The 15,525-nt window shown below is 37.1% G+C and overlaps 1 protein-coding gene across 4 annotated transcripts in view; it reads left to right on the top strand.

Moving 5' to 3' along the window:
* CREBBP (CREB binding lysine acetyltransferase) overlaps positions 1–15,525 on the top strand; it is a 127,483-nt gene that overhangs the window by 23,355 nt on the left and 88,603 nt on the right. The gene's annotated exons all lie outside the window — the stretch shown is intronic.

Below are 15,525 nucleotides of genomic sequence, written 5' to 3'. Positions count from 1 at the left end.
GGCCTTTTCCTGTCCCCAGTTTTGGGCTTTGCACATGCCACTCATGATGTGAGAGACAGATTTGTTACCTGGAACTCTGCTTTTTGGGATAAAGATCTCTTCTCTTTGTTTTTAAAATGAGAATTTCTAAAGAAGCTGCCAAAATAGCCTGCAGGTCAGGTAGTTGGAAAACTATAGGGAGCACCTTTAGGCTGATTGCCAATTTTCAATCTCTGAGGAAACTGTGTAGAAATAGGACCACATGGTTGAAAGAGGCAACTTCTGCTGACAATCAGCAGATCTGGTAAAAGATGCTTTTTACCTCACTTTACCTACCTGATGAAGTACTTCCTCATATCCCCTTTCCACCCTCTGGGAAACAAAGTTTAATTTCACAGTCTACTTTATTCATGGAGAAGTTGTTTCAGGGTGATTAGCTCCTTGCTGCTCTTAACAGGGAAGAAGTTGGACAGAGTGGGTGGTGGGGAGCATGGGCTCTTGGGTCTCAGTGGAAACAACAAAGCAATGGTTCTCAATTTGTTGGTCACAGCAGCAGCATTAGCATCAGCATTCCCTTAAGCTTGTTGGAAAGTTGGACCTACTGACTTAGAAACTGGGGTGGGGTCCAGCACTATGAGCTTTAGGAAGCCACTAAATGCTTCTGAGACCCTTTGATAGGAAAAGGTGTGAGCTGAGGTGTGCAGCCACTAGCCTTGCAGCTGCTGTCTAGAGCAGAACTTTGAGAAAAGGGAAGACAAATGCCAAGATATATGCAAGACAGCTGGAAAAGATGGAGGCTGGCAAGGGAGGAGAGTGCAGAGAAAGAATGGGCTGATTGCCATTGATACTAAACCCTGCAAAAGCCCTGCCACCAAAGGCTTCTAAACAGCATCCATGGGGACACCTATTTCATTGCGGTCCAGCAAATTCCAGAGCAGAGCAGAATTGGGCTATTCCGTGGATCTTATAAGTCCTAAATAAGGGAGAGGGAGAGATAAGAGCACAGTTTCCATAAGGTTGGTGGGAGTGTGGTTGGTGTATGAAGCTTTGTGAGTGTCTTAGGCAAGGAGAGGGGTTTTTAAATTTAAAATATAAAAGTAAAGTAATTCCACCATTAGAATTGCATGTTTTTCTTTTGAGATGTTAATAGAGGGAAACATGAACTTACATTTTAGTTGTACCTGACATTTTGAGGAAGAGTCTGGGTGTGCCTGTGCGAGTTGGATTAAGAGGGGATTTCTAATGGGTTTCTGGCTCCTGTGTAAATGGATATTTGTATCTTCCTAATTCACTGTACACTGCCAGTTTAAAAAACCTTTTACATTTTGGAGAATTTAAATCATACAGAAAAGTAGACATAATAGTATAATGCAGTGGTTCTCAAACTTTTTGGTTCTAGGATTCCTGAATAATTTAAAAATTATTGAGGACCCCAGAAAGGTTTCTTTAAAATTAGTTTTATGAGAATTTTAAAACGCAAGCATACATTCTGCTAGCCACAAAACTCATTGGCATCGCACATGACAATGGTTCTGAAAAACTCCACTGTGCTCTTTTGAGACAGAGTGAAAAGGGCTTGTCATGTCTTAGTATTTGATGGAAACAGTTTTGACAATGTGGTCCCCCTGAAAGTGTGGTTTCCTGGACTGCCCTTGGAGAGTCATTGAAAAGATGTATATAAAAGTTACCTGAACATGAGATCGTTATCACGTGTAAATGAATTAATACTACATATTCAAGTTTCTGATGGTCTTGTGTGTCATAGTTTTTATAAATTTTTATTCAAAAGCAGAATGACATGTATTTCAGTCAGTGGTTATGGCTCCTATGAATTAGTCCATAGGATCCTCAAGTTTATTTGTCCAAGAAACTGTTATTTTGATTGTTGTTTGCTTTTTGTCCTGTGGAGTTCCCCGTGGTCTGGAGTTGCCTATGACACATGCAGCACTTTATGTTCCTCTGTTTACTCAAGTTTTTCATCCATCCTGGGCTTCCTTTCTTTGTTTGGAATGATCTTCTTTCATACAGCACTTTGTAAATGTTCACTATTTAGAAAGCAAGCCAAAATAGTGTATGGGGTGCAGTTTTTTTCTTATTATCTGTGGGTTTCCCAAGGCAGCCATGGTGGTGAGGACTAGCATTTTTGAAATAGCCTTTGGGTGGGATAAAAGAACAAATAGTGGTGATCAAGTAGTAAAAGGAAAAGACAAATCTACTTCAAACTATTCCTTAAGATTTTAAAATGCACACAACAAGCAAGGCATGGTGGCCTGTAATCCCAGCTACTCAAAAGACTTATGGCAGGAGGATTGCAGGTTCAAGGCCAGCTTTAGCAACTTAGCAAGACCCTGTCTCAAAGTAAAAAAATAAAGGGCTGGGGATGTAGCTCAGTGGTAGAGCTCCCCTGTGTTCAGTCCTAGGTATCAAAATAAATAAATAAATAAATAAAGCAGTGATTAAAATGTACTCAGCAAAAAAACTTTTTTAAAAAGAACAATTCAGTTTTAAGTTATTACAAAGAAAATACATATTTCTTATAAAATAATTCAGATAATAAAATAAAAAAGCAGCCCCCCATAGAATATCACTTCTATATAAATACCTTTTTAAAATACAAAATGGGCGCTGGGGAGATAGCGCAGTTGGTAGAGTGCTTGCCTTGCATGCACAAGGCCCTGGATTTGATCCCCAGCACCGCAAAAAAAAAATAAAATAAAATAATACAAAATGGAACTGGACTGCACAAATACCTTATTTGTGGAGAACCTGTTACTAGGTAGTTAGCTACTTAAATCCTTGGAAGCAGAGATTTTCTATTAGAGGATATTGTCATTTTAAATAGACATAGATATTACCAAATACTCAACAAAATATGCAAATTACATGCTTACCAAGAGTGAATTAATTCCCTGTCTAAATCCTCACCAATGCTGGATATTGTTAGATGCTAAGTATTTGTCATTCTTTTAGGCAGGTTGTCTTATTATTCACCTGTATTTGTGTTTTACTCACATTCTTTATCCATTTGTGTCTCTTTATTCCTCTCTCAACTTGGAAGCTCCCCCTGCCTCCCAAGTAGCTGGGATTTTAGGCATTTGCCACCATCTTCTTAGTCTGCTTTTCTCTTTCCTTTCCTTTCCCTTTTTACTAGGGATTGAACTTTCCTTTTTTTTTTTTTTTTTAAATTCTGAGACAGGGATGTCCCTAAATTGCTAAGGCTGGCCTTGAACTTGGAATCCTCCTATTCCTCCTGCTTCAGCCTCCCATATCTCTGGGATTATAGTTGTGCTCTGCTGTCCCTGGCCTTTGTTTCTTTTTCTATTGGATTGCTTCCCATTTTATTCTTATTGGTTTATGATCTTACTAGTTTTTGTGTATTATAGGTTTAAATCTTTTTATTTATTTTTTTATTTTTTATTATTGGAATTGGAATCGAACCCAGGCTCTTCAGTATGCTAGGCGAACATATCCCTACCCCTATAGAGCTATATCCTGTCTGTTCTATTCCTGTTTGTTTATTGGTGCTAGGAATTGAACTCAGGGGCACTCTACCACTGAACTAAATCGGCAGTCCTGTCACTTTTGAGATCTCACTTAGTTGTCAGTGCTGCCCTCAAACACACCTGCTTCAGTCTCCTGGGTGGCTGGGTTATAGTCATTTGCCACCATGACAGGCCCAGTTGTCTTTTGACTAATATTTGCCAAGTCAGTTTTACCAGGAATGTAATCACTTAAGTTTAGAATGATAGTATTTTGTTTCTGATTTTGTTTGTGATTTTTTTTGGGGGGAAACAAATATCCCTTTTTTTCCCTTATTGCTTTTAGATCTTTGTCATGGTCAGAAATGTTTTCCTTATCCCAAAATTACAAATATTCTCTTGGACCAGGCATAGTAGAGTGTGTCTGTAGTCCCAGATACTCAGGAGGTTGAGCCAGGAGGATCTCTTGAACCCAGAAGTTCAAGACTGACCTGGTTAACATAGCGAGACCCTGTCTCCAAAACAAGGAAGAAGGGGTGGCGGTATAACTCATTGGTAGAGTGCATGCTGAGTATGTGTGAAGCTCTAGGTTTAGTAACTGGCACCAGAAAAGAAGAAAAAAATGAAAGAAATACTGTCTTGTATTAATGTGTGAATCTTTAACTCATTTAATTTTAGCAAAAGAAAATTCAGCAGTTTTTGTTATTTTTCTTAATTATAGTCATCCCAGTACAGTTTATTTAGATATTATCCATCTTTTTTAATGGATATATAAATCCATCTTTTTTCCCTCTGATGTGATATGCTGCTTTGGAGTTTTTTTGTGTGTGTGTGGAGGGGGGGGGGGGCGGTGCCAGGGATTGAATCCAGGGGCCCTTAACCACCGAGCCACATCCCATCCCTTTTTAATATTTTATTTAGAGACAGGGTCTTGCTGAGTTGCTTAGGGCCTTACTCAGTTGATGAGGCTGACTTTGAACTCCCCATCCTCCTGCCTCAGCCTTCTGAGCTGCTGGGATTTATAGGCATGCACCACCATGCCCAACTTTTTTTTTTTTTTTTTTTTTTTTAATATGCTTTATTCACTTTTCAGGGTTTGAGTGTAATTCTAGACTCTTCCTTTAATTCTAGACTCTTCCTTTAGTTGTATTGATCTTTGCTTGTTCCTGTGCCAGAAACTTAACTTTCCTGTTTGTACAATGAAATTTAGCATCTGATGGTGCTAGTTACTTATTCAGATGTGTGGTTCTTGACCCTGGCTGCATATCAGAATTACCTGAGGAATTTTTTAAAAATATAGTGCCTTGGGCTGGGGAGATAGCTCAGTTGGTAGAGTGCTCACCTCGCAAGCACAAGGCCCTGGGTTCAATCTCCAGCACCACAAAAAAAATGTATATATAATATATATAGTGCCTGAACCCTGCTGCAGACCAGTTAAGTTAGAATCTCTAGGGTATGACAGGGCATTAAAATAGTTTATAGTTTTTCAGTTGATTTTCATGGCAACAGAACCACTTTTTTAAAAAATATGATTTTTAGTTGTAGATGGACACAACTATTTATTTTTATATGATGCTGAGGATCGAACCCAGTGCCTCACACATGCTAGGCAAGAGCTCTACCATTGAGCTACAACCCCAGCCCCAGAACCACTCTTGTAGATAAATACTTTGGGCTCTTTTTTAAATTCTTTAAAAAAAAGACCAAAAAAAAAAACAAAACAAAACAAAAAAAAACTAACCCACCAAAACAACTTGGGAGTTTTGTTGGAATTGTTTTGAATCTTATAAATCATTTTAGGATAAATGTAACATTTTAACAGCTTTGTGGCTTCCTGAGTCATCTTATCATACACATAGAAATCATATCCTTTCATGGAGTCTTATGTTGCTCAGAAGCATAGTATAGTTTTGTCTGTCTTATTAAGTTGTTACCTGGGTATATTATGGATTTTGTTGCTATTATCTATATCAGTTTTCTCATATCAATTGAACCATTCCTATAATTGTAAGATTAAAAGTTATTGTGTTGCTGAATTTTATTTGCAAATGTTACATTTAGTTTTTATTACTAATCATTAATGAGATAGAGACCCCTTTTTGTGCTCTCATATTTTTCTGCCAATGCTGTGTTAACTTGGTCAAAGAGAGTTTTGAGGTCTTTCACATCTGTTCTCTAGACAGTTTAAGTAGCACCATAGTGATCTTGTTCCTTGAAGAATTGTGACCCTTCACCTGTATAGATGCGTGGGCCTGAAATTTTGGTATTATTTTTCCCTTCTCCTCTCCCCACCGGCTCCTTCATGGAATCTGACTTGAAGTCTATGACAACTTTCTTACTGTGTTTCCTATAGGTATTGACCCTTGTGGTCTCTGGAGTTGATACATATTTATATCTTATCATAGGTATATGTGTGGGTATGTAAAGTGTACAATGATTTTGAGAAGAACTAAAAAATATATAACTTTTTTAGTCCTGATTTTTAAAAAAACATGAGTTAGGTTGTAAGTACATGGTATTGCAGCACCATGTTACAGATTAAGAGATGGAGGCACACAGTTTCCCACCATCACACAGACTTCAAGTGGCAGAACCCGCTTGCATCTCACACAGTCCAGCAGAAGGTGTCTTAATCACTAACCCGTGAAGCCTGTGCTTGGGTCAGTTTGTTTACTTATTTTTGAGAAGTACCAGGGATTGAAGCCAGGAGCGCTTAACCTCTGAGCCAGATTCCCAGCCCTTTTTAATATTTTATTATGAGACAGGGTCTTGCTGACTTGCTTAGAGCCTTGCTAAATTGGTGAGGCTGGCTTTGAACTCATAATCTTCCTGCCTCAGCCTCTGCAGCCACTGGGATTATAGGCATGCACCACCACGCCCAGCCCGTTTATTTATTTTCTCACACACACACATGGTATTGGGGCTCATACCCGGGAGCATTCTATTTCTGAGCTATATTCCCAGTCATTTTATTTTATTTTGAGGCAAAGTATACCTAAATTGCAGGGACTGGCCTTGAACTTGTTATCCTCCTGCCTCAGCCCCCTGAGTTGCTGGGATTATGGGTGTGCACCACCATGACTGGGTACAATTTGTATTATAATAGAATTTTTTGGGCTGCAATTTACATTTTTTCAAATATATTTTTATTGTAAATTAACACAAAGCTTTTATTTTATTTATTTTTATGCAGTGCTGTGGATTGAACCTAGTGCCTCATATGTGCTAGGCAAGTGTTGTACCACTGAGCCACAACCCCAGCCCCTACAGTTTACATTTTAATAGGATTTTTTTCATTTTAAAAATTCATTAACTTAAGAGTTGTGCAAAAATTGTTAGACACTCTGAGTGTTTGTTTTTTCCCTTTATCATTCCCAGTTTTGTGTGGCTCTATAAGAAAACACTTAAAAAAAACCCCAACATTTCAGTAAAATGGCAGTGATAACAAGGCCCAATGTGATTAAAATCAGCCACAAAATAAAATGATTTCTCCATTTCAACAGCAGCAAAACTTGATGTGCTGTTTTTTTTAGGGAGTGTGTTCTAGTTTTCTACTGAAAATAACCCAAACTTGGTAGTTTTCAGTAGAAAATACTTGGCCTGTAAAAGGAATGCAAAAAGGATTAACTTAAGTGAGATTTAGAAACCACATGAACATTCAGATTAGTTTTATCCTGCTGCAGGTGCTGAAAAATATAGCTCTGCATGGAGAAGTGGCTGGTAGAAAGAGGAAAGTGTTATGATGTTGCTTCACCAAGTGGGCAAGAATCATCTCTTCTGGAGCTGGTAGTGGAGCCAGTAGTGGAGCACTTGCCTAGCATATGTGATGCACTGGGTTTGATCCTCAGCACCACATTAAAAATAATAATAATAAAGGTATTGTATTCATCTACAGGTAAAAAAAACTTAAAAAAAAAAGAATCTTCTGATTTTAAGATTGATAAAAATTTGCTTTTGTAGCTTCAGAAATCCTTTTTGTTCTTTCTCATTACAAATCTGAAAAAGGACCAAAGTGAACTTGTATTATCTTTCTTCACAGCTATCTTAGAAGGGCTTCCCAGGTGTCTTAGGGGAGAGCTTCCCAGGTGTCTCAGAGGAGGACTTCCCAGGTGTCTTAGAGTCCAGGTGGGCTTTTTGGTTTATTCAGATAAAGTCTTTGAAATATTATTCTTTTCTAGAAAGTGGTCTGAAAATGTAGGGCTTGATTCAAGGCGTGCATTTATATTTATATATATAACCCAGTCAGTCATCATCCTGCCAGCTGCTCATATTATCTGCAGATTTTCACAGGAGTGCTGGGCTCTCCCCAAGCTTTGGATTCAGCAGGTTGGGATGGGCATTTCTACCAGCTCGCAGATAACCCTGATTGTGCTGTTTAGGGAACACACTGAAATGGATTAATAGAATATAGTCATTAAAGAATGAATAGAGACAAGTTGACTCTTAGAGGAATGGTTAGTCCATCTTCTCTATTTTGGACACACAGTTGGGAATTTCTGATATTTAGTATCAAGGGAAATAATACTTTGCTGCTGTTTTCCACTTTTTCATGTAATGATATCTGATCCTTAAAATAATGTGAAGAAAATAAGAGAATTTTATATTAAGAAAATCCTCATTAGGTCTCTTAAAAGATCACAACAGAAATAGCTTATTGAATGGAACTATGCAGGGCAGTGAATTAATATAGTGTATTATGGGATGTATTCAGCTCCTGCTAAGCATAGCTTTTTTTATTTTTTATTTTTTTTCTGGAAGACAGCTGTTACTGGAAGTTCAGAATGGTTTCACTCATTTTGTGGTTTCTTTCTTTATTTCTTTTTTTTTTTCCATGATTTCTTTTTAAACTTTCTTTCTTTTTTTAATTTATTTTTATTGTAAACAAATGGGATACATGTTGTTTCTGTTTGTACATGGAGTAACAGCATACCATTTGCATATTCATAAATTTACATAGAGTAATGATGTTTGATTCATTCCATTATTTTTTTCCTTCCCCCCCCCTCCCACCTCTCTTTTCCCTCTATACAGTCCCTCCTTCCTCCATTCTTGTCCCACTCCCACCCCCCATTAAGTGTCATCATCCGCTTATCAGTGAGATCATTCCTCTTTTGGATTTTTGAGATTGGCTTATCTCACTTAACATGATATTCTCCAGTTTCATCCATTTGCCTGCAAATACCATAATTTTATTATTCTTTATAGCTGAGTAATATTCCATTGTATATATATACCACAGTTTCTTTATCCATTCATCAGTTGAAGGGCATCTGGTTCCATAGTCTGGCTATTGTGAATTAAGCCGCTATGAACCTTGATGTGGCTGTATCTCTGTAGTGTGCTGATTTTAAGTCCTTTGGGTATAGGCCGAGGAGTGGGACAGCTGGGTCAAATGGTAGGTCCATTCCAAGTTTTCTGAGGAATCTCCACACTGCTTTCCAGAGTGGCTGCATTAATTTGCAGTTCCACCAGCAGTGTATGAGTGTACTTTTTTCCCCACATCCTTGCCAACACCTATTGTTGCTTGTATTCTTGATAGTCGCCATTCTAATTGGGGTGAGATGGAATCTTAGTGTAATTTTGATTTGCATTTCTCTTATTACTAAAGATGTTGAACATTTTTTCATATATCTGTTGATTGCTTGTACATCTTCTTCTGTGAGGTGTCCGTTCATTTCCTTGGCCCATTTGTTGATTGGGTTATTTGTATTCTTGGTGTAGAGTTTTTTGAGTTCTTTATATATTCTGGAAATTAGTGCTCTATCTGAAGTATGAGAGGCAAAGATATTCTCCCACTCTGTAGGCTCTCTCTTCGCATTGCTGATAGTTTCCTTTGCTGAGAGAAAGCTATTTAGTTTGAATCTATCCCAATTATTGATTCTTGCTTTTATTTCTTGTGCTATGGGAGTCCTGTTAAGGAAGTCTGATCCTAAGCCAACAAGGTGAAGATTTGGACCTACTTTTTCTTCTATAAGCTGCAGGGTCTCTGGTCTGATTTCAAGGTCCTTGATCCATTGTGAGTTGAGTTTTGTGCAGGGTGAGAGATAGGGGTTTAGTTTCATTCTGTTGCATATGGATTTCCAGTTTTCCCAGCACCATTTGTTGAAGAGGCTATCTTTTCTCCATTGCATATTTTTGGCCCCTTTGTCTAGTATGAGAAAATTGTATTTATTTGGGTTTGTGTCCGTGTCCGCTATTCTGTACCATTGATCTACCTGTCTGTTTTGGTGCCAATACCATGCTGTTTTTGTTACTATTGCTTTGTAGTATAGTTGAAGTTCTGGTATTGCAATACCTCCTGTTTGATTCTTGCTGCTAAGGATTGCTTTAGCTATTCTGGGTTTCTTATTCTTCCAGATGAATTTCATGATTGTTGCTCTATTTCTGTGAGGTACGTCATTGGGATTTTAATTGGAATTGCATTGAATCTGTATAGCACTTTTGGTAGTATGGCCATTTTGACAATATTAATTCTGCCTATCGAAGAACATGGGAGATCTTTCCATCTTCTAAGGTCTTCCTTAATTTCTTTCTTCAGTGTTTTGTAGTTTTCATTGTAGAGATCTTTTACCTAGCATAGCTTTTTATTTCATTTTATTTTATGGTACCAAGGGATTGAACCCAGGAGCACTTAACTTCTGAGCCACATCCACACCCTTTTTAAATTTTATTTTTATTTTGAGACAGGGTCTTTCTAAGTTGCTGAGGCTGACTTTGAACTCTCAGTCCTCCTACCTTAGCCTCCCAAACTGCTGGGATTATAGGCGTGTGCCACTGCACCCAGCTAAGCAGAGCTTTTTGGTAGAAATATCTAGTAGTCTCATACTGGCTCAGTAATCTTACCATGACTTCAAAGGAAGGTGATCCTAATGTCCTTTAGAATGTATGGTTCAAGATGTGCCTAATTCCCCATGAATTGATTTCATTATAGAACTTTTAAATTAAATTAGATTATATTTGTATATTTAAATAGATTGACTCACATATAGTGCTCAGTCCATTCAGCAACAGCAGCAGCCCACATGGCCTTTGCAGATGGAGGATAGCTAAGTGCTGAAGAGTAGAGCTTGGATTCTGGGGCAAGCTGCCTTGGTTCATGTGCAGCTCCACTAATGTTACTTGCGGGGGGTGAGGGGATTACTTAGCCTGTTTCAGCCTTGGTTTTTGTGTTCTAAAATGAGAATAATAGTGCCTTCTTTGAGAATTGTGTCAATTAAAAGAGGATCATAGTAATTATATCTAGCTTTTTGATTATTATTTTTTAGTTGTAAGTGGACATAATACCTTTTTTATTTTTATGTGGTGCTGAGGATTGACCCCAGGGCCTCACGTGTAGTAGGCAAGTGCCGCCGTGCCATATCTATCTTATAGAATTATGTTAATTAAGTAAGATGTGTACATGAAATCCTCAGCACAGTGCCTGGGTTAACTCCAAACCTATCAAAGAAGATTGAGGAGTCTCAAGGCTTTGCTGCATTGAAGGTCTTGAGATAGCCACAAACATTTGAATTGATAATGAGACTGCTTTTGTAGTGTTTTCAGAGAACATTTTCTATCATAAAAATATTTGATGTTTATTTTACAAAATTGGAAAGCTTGGAAAGTCTAAAAAAGAACATGTTGCCCATAATCCCCTCACCCAGTTGTACTTGGGTGCCACATCTCCAGCCCTATTTTGTATTTTATTTAGAAACAGAGTTTCACTGAGTTGCTTAGCACCTCACTTTTGCTGAGGCTGTCTTTGAATTCATGATCCTCTTGCCTCAGCCTCCCAAGCCACTGATATTACAGACATGGGTCACTGCGTTTAACCATTAAATGTACTCCATTTCCTACCAGTCTTTTTTTTTTTTTTTTTTTTTTTTAACTTTAATTATATATTTTTTTAAACTCCCAAGTTTTAGTCATGACTTTTTTTTTTCCTGTTAACTTTGTAGCTGATTCTTTGTAATTCAACCTGAATTGATGTTTACCTAATAGCAACAATGAAGACTTATTTGGTAACTCTCCCAATGACTTCCTTGAAGACCAATACTTGTAAGAAAACCCAGTCATCTTTGTTATTTTATCAAATTTTTTTTGGTACCAGGGATTGAACCCAGGGGCACTTAATCACTGGGCCACATGCTTAGCCCTTTTTGTTTTATTTTGAGATAGGGTCTTACTAAATTGCTTAGGGCCTTATTAAATTGCTGAGCCTGACTTTGAACTTGCCATCCTCCTGCCTCAGCTTCCTGGGCTTCTGGGATTATAGGTGTGCACCACCACCCTTGGTTATTTTATCAATTAAAATTGAACTTTGATGATCTGAACTTAAAGACATACCTATGTTAATTCTTACATTTTACTGTTTTACTTTTAATATTTTTGGAGGTATAATTACAGAGTGAAAGCAGATCTTGCATTTGTCAAAATTTACTTAACTATACTCCCATCCCTCAAGATGTAGGGCATTTCTTTTGTTTAGAAAGTTCCCTTTTCCTGACTCTCATCCTCACCCCAGCATTCACTACTGTGGTCTTTCACAGTGGACCAGTTTTACCTGTGCTCAAATTGCTTGTGAATGGAATCGTATAGTATGTTGATTTTTTTCAGTGCTCACATGCTGTTTGAGATTCATGTTGATGCATGAGTCAGTTTTTGTTTTTTTTTTTAATTGTTAAATGGTATTCTCTTGTATGAATATACCACATATTTGCTTATCTATTCCTCTAGTGATAAACTCCAGTTTGGAGCTATTATGAGTAAAGCTGCAAACTTTTTGTACAAGTTTTTATGTGGGCTACAGGGTTTCGTTTCCCTTGGATAAATAACTGGGAATGGAATTGCCTAGAGAGAGGGAGTACCTGTTTTCTGAATTCTTTGAGGGGTCAGCAGATGCTGTAGCCCATCGTTTGCATTCCGTTTGTGGCCTGAAACCTGAGAACGGGGTTTGTATTTTTAAAGTGTTGTTTAAAAAAAAAAAAAAAAAAAATCTGGAATGGAAACTATAGGTTGCCTGTAAAACTGGAAAAATTTACTAAATGGCCCTTGAGAAAAAAATCTGCCAGTTTCTATTCTAGTCTCTTCCATTGATCTACGTACCTCTTTGTTTAAAGCTTTTAAAGCTTTTTTATTTTTTAGGCACAGAGATTACCTTTCTAATCCCTGCCCCTCGTGCAGCCTCTCCCATTATCAGCATCTTCCACCAGAGGGGTACAGCTTTTTAGAACCAATTAAGCCACATTGACACATCATAATCATTCCAAATCCATAGTTTACTTTAGGGTTTCCACTCATTCACTCATTGGATTTGGATACATGTTCTGTATTACAGTATCACACAGTGTAGTCTGACTGCCTTGTACTTAGTAATATATATTTAATAAGGTTTTACCTGTCTTTTCATGGCATCTTTTTCACCTGCCCAAGGACATCTTTGGTTGCTTTTAAGCTTTGGCAGTTGTAAATAAAGTTGCTGTTGATATCCATTTGCAGGTTTTTGTGTGGGCATAAGTTTTTAGCTCCTTTAGATAAATACCAGTGAGTAAAAACTGCTGATTGTATGTGTGGCAATAGAGTGTGTTCAATTTTGTAAGAAACTTTAAAACTGACTTCTGAAGGTTGTGCCATTTTGCATTCCTGCCAGCAGTGAGTGAACTGTTGCTCCTGGTTCTCACCAAATTTGATTATGTTAGTACTCTGCATTTTGCCCATTGCTGATGATATGAAGTGGTAACTGATAGTTGTAATTAGCATGTTCCTGATGATAAGGAGCATCTTTTTATATGTTTATTTACCATCCATGTATCTTCTTGGGTGAGGTATCTGTTAAGATCAATGACCCATTTTTAATCTAGTTTTCTAGTTTCTTACTGTTGAGTTTAAAAATTGCATATTTTAGATAGCAGATCTTTATCAAATGTCTCTTGCTCCTATTTTTTCCCTGTCTGTGGCTTGTCTTATTTTCTTGACATTGTCTTTCAAAGGGCAGAAGTTTTTAATTTTAATGAAGTCCAACTTATTTCTTTCATTGATATACTTTAGTTTTGCAGTAGGTATTACAGTCTAGGTTGCTTAGTTTCTCGTTTCTATTTCTGTTCAATTTCTTTGTTTTGGGTCATTACTTGATTTGTTTGTTGTTAGAGTGGATAAATGCAATTAATTTTTCTTTTTTTCTTTTTTTGTGGTACTGGGGATTGAACCCAGGGGTGCTCTACCACTGACCCCTTTTTGAGGCAGGGTTTTGCTAACTTGCTGATACTGGCATCATCCTCCTGGATGGCTGATACAGGTATGCCCTGCTGCCCTTGGTGATTTTTCTGCATTAGATGTGTTCTGTGACCTTGCTAATGTACTTATTACTTTGATCAATCTGTGTGCATTTTATTCAACTTCCTGTCTTTCTCTGCCTAGAACTCCAGTATAGTGTTTCTTTTTTTGTGTTTATTCAAATAAAAACCATTTATTTGATACAGTACAAATTTAACTTCAATAGAAAAACAAGAAAGGATTTTTTTTTTTTTTTTCCATCCTTCTAGAATTAATCCAGAAAGCAGTTGAGAGTGTGCATCCCTTGTCTTAGTCTTAAAGGGAGGAGGAAAGCATTCAGTCTTTTAGTATTAAGTCTGGGTTGGTTATAGGCTTAGGCATCCTTCATCTGGTTGAGGAAAACCTCCTCTTCCTAGTTTGTTGAATCTTTTATCATAAATAGATTCTGAATTTTGTCACATTTTTCCCTTCATCAGATGATAATAAGGGTTTTCTTTATTCTTTCTTCCTTTAAATTATGTTAATGTTTTCTTCATGTTGATACAGTAAATTACATTTTGCTCAGCCAACCTTGCCTTCCTGGGATAACCCTAACTTGATTATGGAATTATACTTTTTTCTTTTTGGTACCAGGGATTGAACTCAGGGAGCTCTTAACCACTGAGACACATCTCCCAGCCTTTTTTATATGTTTGTTAGAGACGGAGTCTCACTGAGTTGCTTAGGGCCTCAGCCTCTCAAGTCGCTGGGATTACAGGTGTGCACCACTGTGCCCAACTTGATTATAGAATTATTCTTTTTATGTATTACTGGGTCTGATTATTAAAATATTGTTCAGGATTTGTTCCTCTGTATTCATGAAGAATAATCGAATTTATGATTTATTTTCTTGTAATGTTTTATTTGTTTTGGTATCAAGATTATACTAGCTTTATAAAATTACTTGGTAATTACTCTTTCTGAGTTTGAGATTAGTATTATTTATTCCTTAAATGTTTAAATTCACTCATGAAGGTTATGATTCAATTACTTTGATAGATATTAAGCTATTCAAATTTGCTACTTCTTATGCTCACTTTTATAACCCATATTTTTTTCTATGAGTTTATGCATTTCGTTTTTTTGGGGTGCATTATTGTTGTATATAATGATGGAGTTTGTTGTAACATATTTATTGTGCATACGCTGTAACCATATAATTTGATCAGTGTCCATCCCCAGCACTTCCCCCCCCCTCCTGTCCCCCTGGTTCATTTCCTCTACCTATCTCTTTTCTTTTTTCCTCTCTGACTTCCGCATGTGAGAGAAAACATAGAACACTTGACTTTCTGAGTTTGAATTATTTCGTTTAACATAATGGTCTCAAGTTCCATCCATTTCTCTGCAAATGACATAATTTAATTTTTTACAGCTGAATAAAACTCCAGTGTGTATATACCATATCACACACACACACATACCCCACCCCAACCCACCACAGTAGCTGGGATTACAGGCTTACAATACCGCACCTGGCTTCTAATATACGTTTTATCCTTTATTTCTATCTTTATTTTCCTTTTTCTGCTTATTTTGTGTTTTCTAATCACTTTGTAGCTTCTTACAGTAGAAGCTTATTGATTTTAGACTTATACTAATATTAACATTTGAATATTATATTAACATTTGAAATTTCCCCTAAACCTCATGCATCTCTTTCATTTCCCTGTATGTTTTTCATTTCCCTTTCCATCCTTGAATTCTTTTATCATAAACCAGTAAGCATTTTAAAAAATTCTCCCTAAATATTGCTGTAACTACTTCCTGTAAATTTCCA

Source organism: Sciurus vulgaris, assembly GCF_902686455.1.
Source record: "Sciurus vulgaris genome assembly, chromosome: 18".
NCBI lineage: Eukaryota > Metazoa > Chordata > Mammalia > Rodentia > Sciuridae > Sciurus > Sciurus vulgaris.
This window is presented reverse-complemented; position numbering and strand designations above follow the sequence as displayed.